Source organism: Staurois parvus, unplaced genomic scaffold (genome assembly GCF_062004578.1).
Source record: "Staurois parvus isolate SC_StPar_1 unplaced genomic scaffold, SC_StPar_1.0 ptg000068l, whole genome shotgun sequence".
In the NCBI taxonomy this organism is placed as follows: domain Eukaryota; kingdom Metazoa; phylum Chordata; class Amphibia; order Anura; family Ranidae; genus Staurois; species Staurois parvus.
This window is the reverse complement of record NW_028317864.1, coordinates 9,600,634-9,610,635: the sequence shown is the minus strand read 5'-3', so window position 1 is coordinate 9,610,635 and position 10,002 is coordinate 9,600,634.

Here is a 10,002-nt window from a genome sequence, read left to right as displayed (position 1 = left end):
TACAAAAAAGCATACAAAAAGCGCAGTTACCAGTCTGGAAGCTGGATGAGGATTACCAGCAACAAACATGGCGCCTTAAAGAGAGTGATGGCTTTTATCATGTGACCTTGAAGAGTCATGGTAGCTGAGAGGAGGATTTCTTTTGTTTGTGGATCCAGCTCCAGTTATGATTCTTTAAGCTTTTATAGTAGAAAATAGTCACCAATAGGAAGAAATTGGTGAACACTGCCTAGTGTTAGCTTTTGATGTGAATGCTGGCCATATATACATGGCAATTATCTAGCACATTCAGCTACCTCCGGGGTTCAAGCAATCTAGTCACCATGTGTAGCAAGCCCCAAGTCCATGCATCCCGTCAGTAAAACATGAATGTACAGTAGCTCTCATTTTTCACAATTTGTTCAAGATGACAAGTTACATACAATGATAATCTGGCAGAGAATTAACACTTCCCAGTGCCTGTGATTGCATGATTTCCAGGACGCCTGCAGCCGCTCCGTCCCTTGCACACTATGTCATCTCTATAGATGAAGAATCCTCTGGAACATCTCTAACCCAAACGTCCCTTCTTTTGTACTCCAACGAGCTGCAGGACACGTCATTCCCGGCCTCACGGTTTACTGTAGCTGCAGAGCCGGGAAAGACCCGTCTCAACACTCAATGAAGTGCAAAAAAGCAGAAATTCGGGTTAGCTCTAATTCACGTGGGGCATATAAATCTGTAACCCATGTCTGTGCTTACCCACAACATGAAAGGCAATTGTTACAATGGGGAAAATACTCTAAAGGTTATGGAATGCGTTATGTCGGTCACGTGATCACATGTCCATCATCCCCTGTAGCTATCACATTTTGTACCACCTCCCCTTTCCTTTAGATCAGGGGTCTCCGCACTCTCTAAACAAAGGGCCGCTTTACTGTCCTTCAGACTTTAGGAGGGCCGGAGTGGCCAGTGGGAGTAATAAATCTCCCAGCGTTAATAGGAGTAAAAAACAAATGACATAGTGCTTGTAGTCAGTGGAAGGTGGGGAATAGGAGGAATAGTGTCCAGTCATTGGTATTAGTGGGAGGTATAGTGCCCCATCATTGGTATTAGTGGGAGGAATAGTGCCCAATCATTGGTGTCAGTGGGAGGAATAGTGCTCCATCATTGGTGTCAGTGGGAGGAATAGTGCTCCATCATTGGTGTCAGTGGGAGGAATAGTGCCCCATCATTGGTGTCAGTGGGAGGAATAGTGCCCCATCATTGGTGTCAGTGGGAGGAATAGTGCCCCATCATTGGTATCAGTGGCAGGAATAGTGCCCCATCATTGGTATTAGTGGAAGGAATAGTGCCCCATCATTGGTATTAGTGGAAGGAACAGTGCCCCATCATTGGTATCAGTGGGAGGAACAGTGCCCCATCATTGGTGTCAGTGGGAGGAATAGTGCCTCATCATTGGTATAAGTGGAAGGAATAGTGTCCCATCATTGGTATCAGTGGGATGAATAGTGCCCCATCATTGGTATTAGTGGAAGGAATAGTACCCCATCATTGGTATCAGTGGGAGGAATAGTGCCCCATCACTGGTGTCAGTGGGAAAAATAGTACCCCATCACTGGTGTCAGTGGGACAAATAGTACCCCATTATTGGTGTCAGTGGGACGAATAGTACCCCATCATTGGTATCAGAGGAAGGAATAGTGCCCCATCCTTGGTATTAGTTGGAGGAATAGTTCCTCACCCTTGGTATTAGTTGAAGGAATAGTACCTAATTGTTTATATCAGTGGGAGGAATTGTGCCACATCATTGGTGTCAGTGGAAGGAAAAATGCCCCATAATAAGTGACAGTGGAAGAAATGGTGCCTCCTTATTGGTGTCATTGGGAGGAATAGTACCACAGGGCCAGATAGAGGCAGGCAAAGGGCTGCATTTGGTTCACGGGCTGCAGTTGAAGGGCCACTGCTTTAGATTGTAAGCTCCATGAGCAGGGCCCTCCTATTCCTTCTGTACTGAGCTGTATTGTAATTGTAGTCTCCCTTTATATTGTAAAGCGCTGTGCAAACTGTTGGCGCTATATAAATCATGTGTAATAATATCACGTGATAATGAAAATGTCAATTCACTCTTGCTTGTGTGTGGTATTCACCGCAAACAGCAAAAAACGTTTGGTAAATACCACATAAAAAGGCGTTAAAGTCAACTCATAGAAGGAAATAAATAAATGCATGCTGTAATTATGTAGTGGTCTAGGCTTGCAATAAGTATAGGAATCGTCAGACCTGGTTTAGGAGGCAGGCCCAGATCTAGGGGGGTACTGGGGTGGGCTATGCCCACCTAGATTTTAGTTGTGCCCCCCAGATCTTTGAGAGTCTCATGGCTTTGTGGATGCACTTGATGGGAACAGTTGATGTAAGGGGGAACTCTGCTGGGGACAGTTGATGTAAGGGGGAACTCTGATGGGGACAGTTGATGTAAAGACGGCACTCTGAGGGGGGTACTCTGGTGAGGCAATTGATGTAAGGGGCACTCTGATGAGGCAATTGATGTAAGGGGGCACTTTGATATAGCCATTTTTTTTGTAAGGGGCACTCTGGTGAGGACACCCGATGTCAGGGGGACTCTTATAGGAGCTCTTCTAGGAACTCTGAGGAGGATTCCTGATATGAGGAGGAACTCTAATAGGGATATCTGATATAAGGGGGCACAAGTTCTGTTTAATCACCCTAATCTAATGATAGCCTAATATATACCAGCATTTCCTGTTCATTTCTGTACTGCCTCTGCACTACCTGTCAAACATTACTTCTGAATTATGACTCAGTGGTACAGAAGTATGCCGAGTGAACAGGGAATACTGGTTCCTTGTATGTCTGTCAAGCTATTGACATTCTGCCCCCTGACTTTTTTTTACTGCACCCCCAGATCAGATAGGCTAGATCTGGCCCTGTTAGAAGGTCAGGGATTGGTTTAAAAAAATAGGTATGAAAGTGCAGGCTGGAGCAGGGGGCAGCTAGATTCCACTCAGCTGTTGTCTCTGGAGGCTGGCAGACTGCGTAGTACAGATTGAACCCTTTGAATACAATCTTCTGGAATTTAAAGTAATGCAGAAGAGAAGATCAAGAAGGAGAAGGTCCTTTTAAGGAAAGATGCTTTAAGGAGCACACATTGTTGGATAATTACATGGATGCTGATATCCAGTTATCCAAGGCACCAATTATGGAACTAAATGCCCAACTCATAGGTTACCTTGAACCCTCAAACCAGCAAAGTTATGCCATTCCAGCCATGACTAAATTGTTGGCTGCATTACTTTTTTTAGGAAAGCATCCTATCAGATGGTAGCTGGTGAGATAGTGGGAATTTTGCAGACATCATTTTCTTGTCTCTTCAGCAATATAGGAGCACTATCATCGTTTAAATATTACAAAGAATATAACAGAATATGCAAAAAGGAAATAAAGGCTGCAAAAACTGAAAACGAATGACAGATTGCAAAAGATAGCAGGACCAACCCCAAAAAAATTCTTCAAATATATTAATAGTAAAAAGGTCCGGTCCGAGCATGTAGGCCCTTTACAAAATAATCTAGAGTGGGTGACTGGGGACAAAGAAAAATCAAATTTATTTAATACCTTCTTCAGCTCTGTGTATACAATGGAGCATGGGGGAGCTCTTGTCCATAATGGGCATGGTATTGACACAGCTCCAGATGATCCACATTGGCTCACAATTGATATGAAACAAAAATACTTAGACAGTGTAAAGGTGAATAAAGCACCTGGACTGCATGGCATAAACCCACAGGTCCTTAAAGAATTTAGCCCTGTCATTTCAAACCATTGTTTCAAATTTTTAGGGACTCTTTAATGACTGGCATAGTACCACTGGATTGGCGTAAGGCCAAGGTGGTGCCAATATTTAAAAAGGGGTCAAAATCTTTGCCAAGTAATTATAGACCTGTTAGTTTAACTTCTATAGTTGGGAAGATACTGGAGAGTTTAATAAAAGACCACACAGATGAGTTCTTGCTGGAAAAAAAATATTTTAAGCAACAGACAGCATGGATTCATCAAAGACAGAAGTTGTCAAACAAATCTGATTTCTTTTTATGAGGAGGTGAGCAAAACCTTGGACAGAGGGGTGACGGTGGATGTGGTATACTTGGATTTTGCAAAAGCATTTGACACAGTTCCCCACACGGCTATTGTGTAAGGTAAAGTCTATGGGCTTTGAAAAATCTGTATGTAAAAGGTTAGAAAACTGGCTAAAAGATCGTATTCAGAGAGTAGTGGTTAATTATTCATACTCTGAATGGTCTGGGGTCATCAGTGGTGTACCCCAGGGTTCAGTGTTGGGACCCTTACTTTTTAATATATTTTTAAATGATATAGGGTCTGAGATTAAAAATCCCATTTTACCATCATTTATCATTTTACCCCTGTACTAATCATTAGTAATATCTCATCTGGAATACGCAGTTCAGTTTTGGCCACCAATTCACAAAAAGAACATTGGGGAACTGGAGAAAGTGCAAAGAAGGGCAACCAAACTGACACGAGGCATGGAGGAGATCAGCTATGAGGAAAGATTAGAGGAACTGAATGTATTCTCTCTTGAGAAGAGGAGATTAAGGGGGGATATGATTAACATGTATAAATACATCAGTGGTTCATATAGTGAACTCGGAGTAGAGTTATTCACCCTGAGGTCATCACAGAGGACAAGGGGGCACTCTTTACGTCTGGAGGAAAAGAAATGTAATCTCCAAACACGGAAAGGTTTCTTCACAGTGAGAGCTGTGAAAATGTGGAATAGACTCCCTCAAGAGTTGGTTCTGGCCAGCTCAGTGGATTGCTTAAAAAAAGGCCTGGATTATTTCCTAGATACACAGAATATAACTGGATACTAACATTTATAGGTAAAGTTGATCCAGGGAATATCCGATTGCCTCTCGGGGGATCAGGAAGGAATTTTTTTCCCAGCAGGTGCAAATTGGATCACGCTTGCTGGGGGGTTTTTTCCCTTCCTCTGGATCAACTCTGGGTGTAGGATAATAACTTTTTTTTTGTTTTTTCTATGGTTGAACTGGATGGACTTTTGTCATTTTCAGCCAGACTAACTATGTAATTGCACAGGTTCCCTGTAATAGCTCCTAAATATACTAACTTTCTGGAATCTCATCAGGCGTGGAATCAAGTTAAAAATAATTTTTTTTGGATTGCCAGAATTCCAAATGTGCTTGGTGCAACTGACGTTTATGCAATATGCTTGTGAAAACTTATTGCATGGTTTACATAGTTAGTCTGGCTGAAAAAAGACAAAAGTCCATCCAGTTCAACCATAACAAAAAAAAAAAAGAAAGTAATAATCCTATACCCACAGTTGATCCAGAGAAAGGCAAAAAAAAAACAGCAAAGCATTATCCAATTTGTTCCTGCAAGGGAAAAAAATTCCTTCCTGATCCACCGAGAATTACTGGTAATTACTGCATGATTCGGAAATATAACGCATTTGATTTAGTAAGGAGAATTTCTTAATTACACAGTTTGTTTCAAAAACACTGTGCGTTATTTTACCACATACTCGGATGTGGTAAAATTATAGCTTAGTGAATTGTGCCCAATATGCTGACAACAGACAAGCAATTGTTACTATATGCTGTCAATTGTTACTTTAGCCAGCAAAAATGGCCATTTGGTACAATATTCAGGCAACAAAAATGCAATTGTTACAATATACGAGCACCAAACGGGCAATGGTTACACTATGCAGGCAACATACAGGATATGGTTAAAAAAAAAATGCATAGCTGGTTAAAAAATGCAATTACATTCACAAGCTCATTCAGCTTGGCTGTGGAAACCTCTGCCCTGGGAACTCTTGATAATTGGTGCCTTGGCATTAGTCTTGGTATCTGAGGTAGAATACTGGCAGGCTGGCTTTGATCACATGCCCAAAGGGTTGTTGTTTTACAAAATTATAATTTTGGTAAGTGGCAGTAAAATAATATTTATGGTATGGCAACATTTAAATCCAAAAAGTATCTATTTCAGATTAATATATACTTGGGCAAGTAGTGGTTTGTGATATTCTAAGAAAATACTTTGTGCAAGAAGTTTAGTTCCACCACCTGGAGCCAAGCACCAGAAAATTAAATTAACATAGCGACAATTATTCAGTTAATCTAAAAAAAATTACAGAATTTGTTAAAATTCTTGGATATTGTTCTTTTACTGCATTGTACCATGCTGCAGTTTTCTGTACAAATTTACTTTAGTTTTGGACATTACAGGAGATGATGTATGCTGCACACAGGAAACTGTGACCAAAGGAAAAGGTATCTGCTGTATGTAAATAGATATCCTCAGGTGAATTCTACGTAGCTTCAAACATGCTTAAGACAAGAATAGATCTATACTACAAAAAACTTAACAAAACAAAAAAACAACCCCTGCCCCCCCCCCCCCCCAAAAAAAAAAACACAGGCAGACTTGATGGACCACTTTTTCTGCCATCACTTTTCTCTGTTTCTATTTTACTACTGACTTGGATTGAACAGTCTAGACACTGTAATACTGAATTTACAAGAGCTATCAAAGGACATATGAATGCACATGAGCATGTTAAAGAATGTTAACAATAAATTATGTCATGAGAGTACTAATGCTATCCTTGGAGTTCTAGGTGCCCGATCTACTATAATGTTGATCCTGCAGAATTTTCAGAAGTTTGGCAGTACATAAAGCCCATGAATTTTAGGACAGAATTTATTTGTGATAAAATCGTGTTGGGGGTGAGAAATTTTCTTGCACATCACTGAGGTTATATTTAAAGCACACCGTAGCTGACATCACCCTACCCTAATATGACTGATAGTATTGAACTAAGATTTTTTTAAATGTACACATGAAGTGATTAGTTAAATTTTAATATTGTAATCAATAATAATAATTTTAATGTAAAAAAATTATAATTATACACTGTTTCTCTGATAACCATATACATATAAATACAATTCTAAATATATATTATACATAAACATATAATTATAAAAATAATATACACTGCTCAAAAAACATTAAAGGAACACTTTTTAATCAGAGTATAGCATCAAGTCAATTAAACTCCTGGGATATTGATTTGGTCAGTTAAGTAGCAGAGGGGGTTGCTAATCAGTTTCAGCTGCTTTGGTGTTAATTAAATTTACAGGTGCACTAGATGGGCAACAATGAGACGACCCCCAAAAATGGAATGGTTATACAGGTGGAGGCCACTGATATTTTTTCCCCTAATCATCTTTTCTGACTGTTTTTCACTAGTTTTGCATTTGGCTAGGGTCACTGTCACTACTGGTAGCATGAGGAAATACTTGGACCCTACAGAGGTTGCACAGGCAATCCAACTCCTCCAGGATGGCACATCAATATGTGCCATTGCCAGAAGGTTTTTCTGTGTCTCCCAGCAGTCTCAAGAGCATGGAGGTTTCAGGAGACAGGCAGTTACTCTAGGAGAGCTGGACAGGGCTGTAGAAGCTCCTTAACCCATCAGCAGGACTGTTATCTGCTCCTTTATGCAAGGAGGAAAAGGATGAGCACTGCCAGAGGCCTACAAAATGACCTCCAGCAGGCCACTGGTGTGAATGTCTCTGACCAAACAATCAGAAACAGACTTCATGAGGGTGGCCTGAGGGTCCGACGTCCTCTAGTGGGCCCTGTACTCACTGCCCGGCACCATAGAGCTTGATTGGCATTTGCCATTGAACACCAGAATTGGCAGGTCCGCCACTGGCGCCCTGTGCTTTTCACAATGAGAGCAGGTTCACACTGGTCACAGGTGACAGACGTTAAAGGGTCTGGAGAAGCTGTGGAGAACGTTATGTGGCCTGTAACATCATACAGCATGACTGTTTTGGTGGTGGGTCAGTGATGGTCTGGGGAGGGATATCCATGGAGGGACGCACAGACCTCTACAGGCTAGACAATGGCATCCTGACTGCCATTAGGTATCGGGATGAAATCCTTGTCCCCATTGTCAGTCCCTATGCTGCTGCAGTGGGTCCTGGGTTCCTCCTTGTGCATGACAATGCCCAGCCTCATGTGGCGAGAGTATGCAGGCAGTTCCTGGAGGAAGAAGTAATTGATACCATTGAATGGCCCCCACGCTCGCCTGACCTAAATCCAATAGAACACCTCTGGGATATCATGTTTTGGTCCATCTGATGCCGCCAGGTTGCACCTCAGACAGGAGCTCAGTGATGCCCTGGTCCAGATCTGGGAGGAAATACCCAAGGACACCATCTGTCCTCTCATTAGGAGAATGCCCCGATGTTGTCAAGCATGCATACAAGCATGTGGGGGCCATGCCAATTACTGAGGACCATTTTGAGTTGCTGCAATGAAATTTCAGCAAAGTGGACTAGCCTGCTGTATAATTTTTTCACTTTGATTTTCAGGGTGTCTTTGAATTCAGTCCTCTGTAGGTAGACAATTTTCATTTCCGTCAAACGATGGGGCATCCTTACATTCCTAACACATTACCCAGTCCATATCTGTAGAGATACCCAACATATTTCTCCCCATTGAGATCTGATGTGCTTTCAAAGTGTTTCTTTAATTTTCCACATTTTGTGTTACAATCAAAAACATAAATGTATTTTATTGGGATTTTATGTGATAGACCAACACAAAGTGGCACATATTTGTGAAGTGGAAGGAAAATGATAAATGGTTTTCAAATTTTTTTACAAATAAATATGTGAAAAGTGTGGCGTCCATTTGTATTCAGCCCCCCAGAGTCAATATTTTGTAGGACCCCCTTTCGCTGCAATTACAGCTGCAAGTCTTTTTGGGGATGTCTCTACCAGCTTTGAACATCTAGCTGAAATGTTTGCCCATTCATCTTTGCAAAATAGTTCAAGCTCTGTCAGATTTGATGGAGACCGTCTGTGAACAGCAATTTTCAAGTCTTGCCTCAGATTCTCAATTGGATTTAGGTCTGGACTTTGACTGGGCCATTCTAACACATGAATATGCTTTGATCTAAACCATTCCATTGTAGCTCTGGATGGATGTTTAGGGTCGTTGTCCTGCTGGAAGGTGATCCTCCGCCCCAGTCTCAAGTCTTTTGCAGACTCTAACAGGTTTTCTTCTAAGATTGTCCTGTATTTGGCTCCATCCATCTTCCCTTCAACTCTGACCAGCTTCCCCGTCCCCGCTGAAGAAAAGCATCCCCACAACATGATGCTGCCACCACCATGTTTCACGGTGCGGATGGTGTGTTCAGGGTGATGTGCAGTGTTTTCTGCCACCACCATGTTTGCTTTTAGGCCAAAGAGTTCAATTTTGGTCTCATCTGACCAGAGCATGTTCTTTCACATGTTTGCTGTGTCCCCCACATGGCTTCTCGCAAACTGCAAATGGGACTTCTTGTAGCTTTCTTTCAACAATGGCTTTCTTCTTGTCACTCTTCCATAAAGGCCAGATTTGTGGAGTACACGACTAATAGTTGTCCTGTGGACAGATTCTCCCACCTGAGCTATGGATCTCTGCAGCTCCTCCAGAGTTACCATGGACCTCCTGGCTGCTTCTCTGATTTATGCTCTCCTTGCCCTGCTTGTCAGTTTAGGTGGACGGCCATGTCTTGGTAGGTTTGCAGTTGTGCCATATTCTTTCCATTTTTTGGATGATAGATTGAACAGTGCTCTGTGAGATGTTCAAAGCTTGGGTTTGAACACACCTGTCTGGTGTGTTCCTTGGCCTCCATGATGCTGTTTGTTCACTAATGTTCTCTAAAAACCTCTGAGGGCTTCACAAAACAGCTGTATGTATACTGAGATTAAATTACACACAGGTGGACTCTGTTTATTAATTAGGTGACTTCTGAAGGTAATTGGTTCTATTAGATTTTAGTTAGGGGTGTCAGAGTAAAGGGGGCTGAATACAAATGCACGCCACACTTTTCAGATATTTATTTGAAAAAAAAAATTGAAAACCATTTATCACTTTCCTTCTACTTCACAA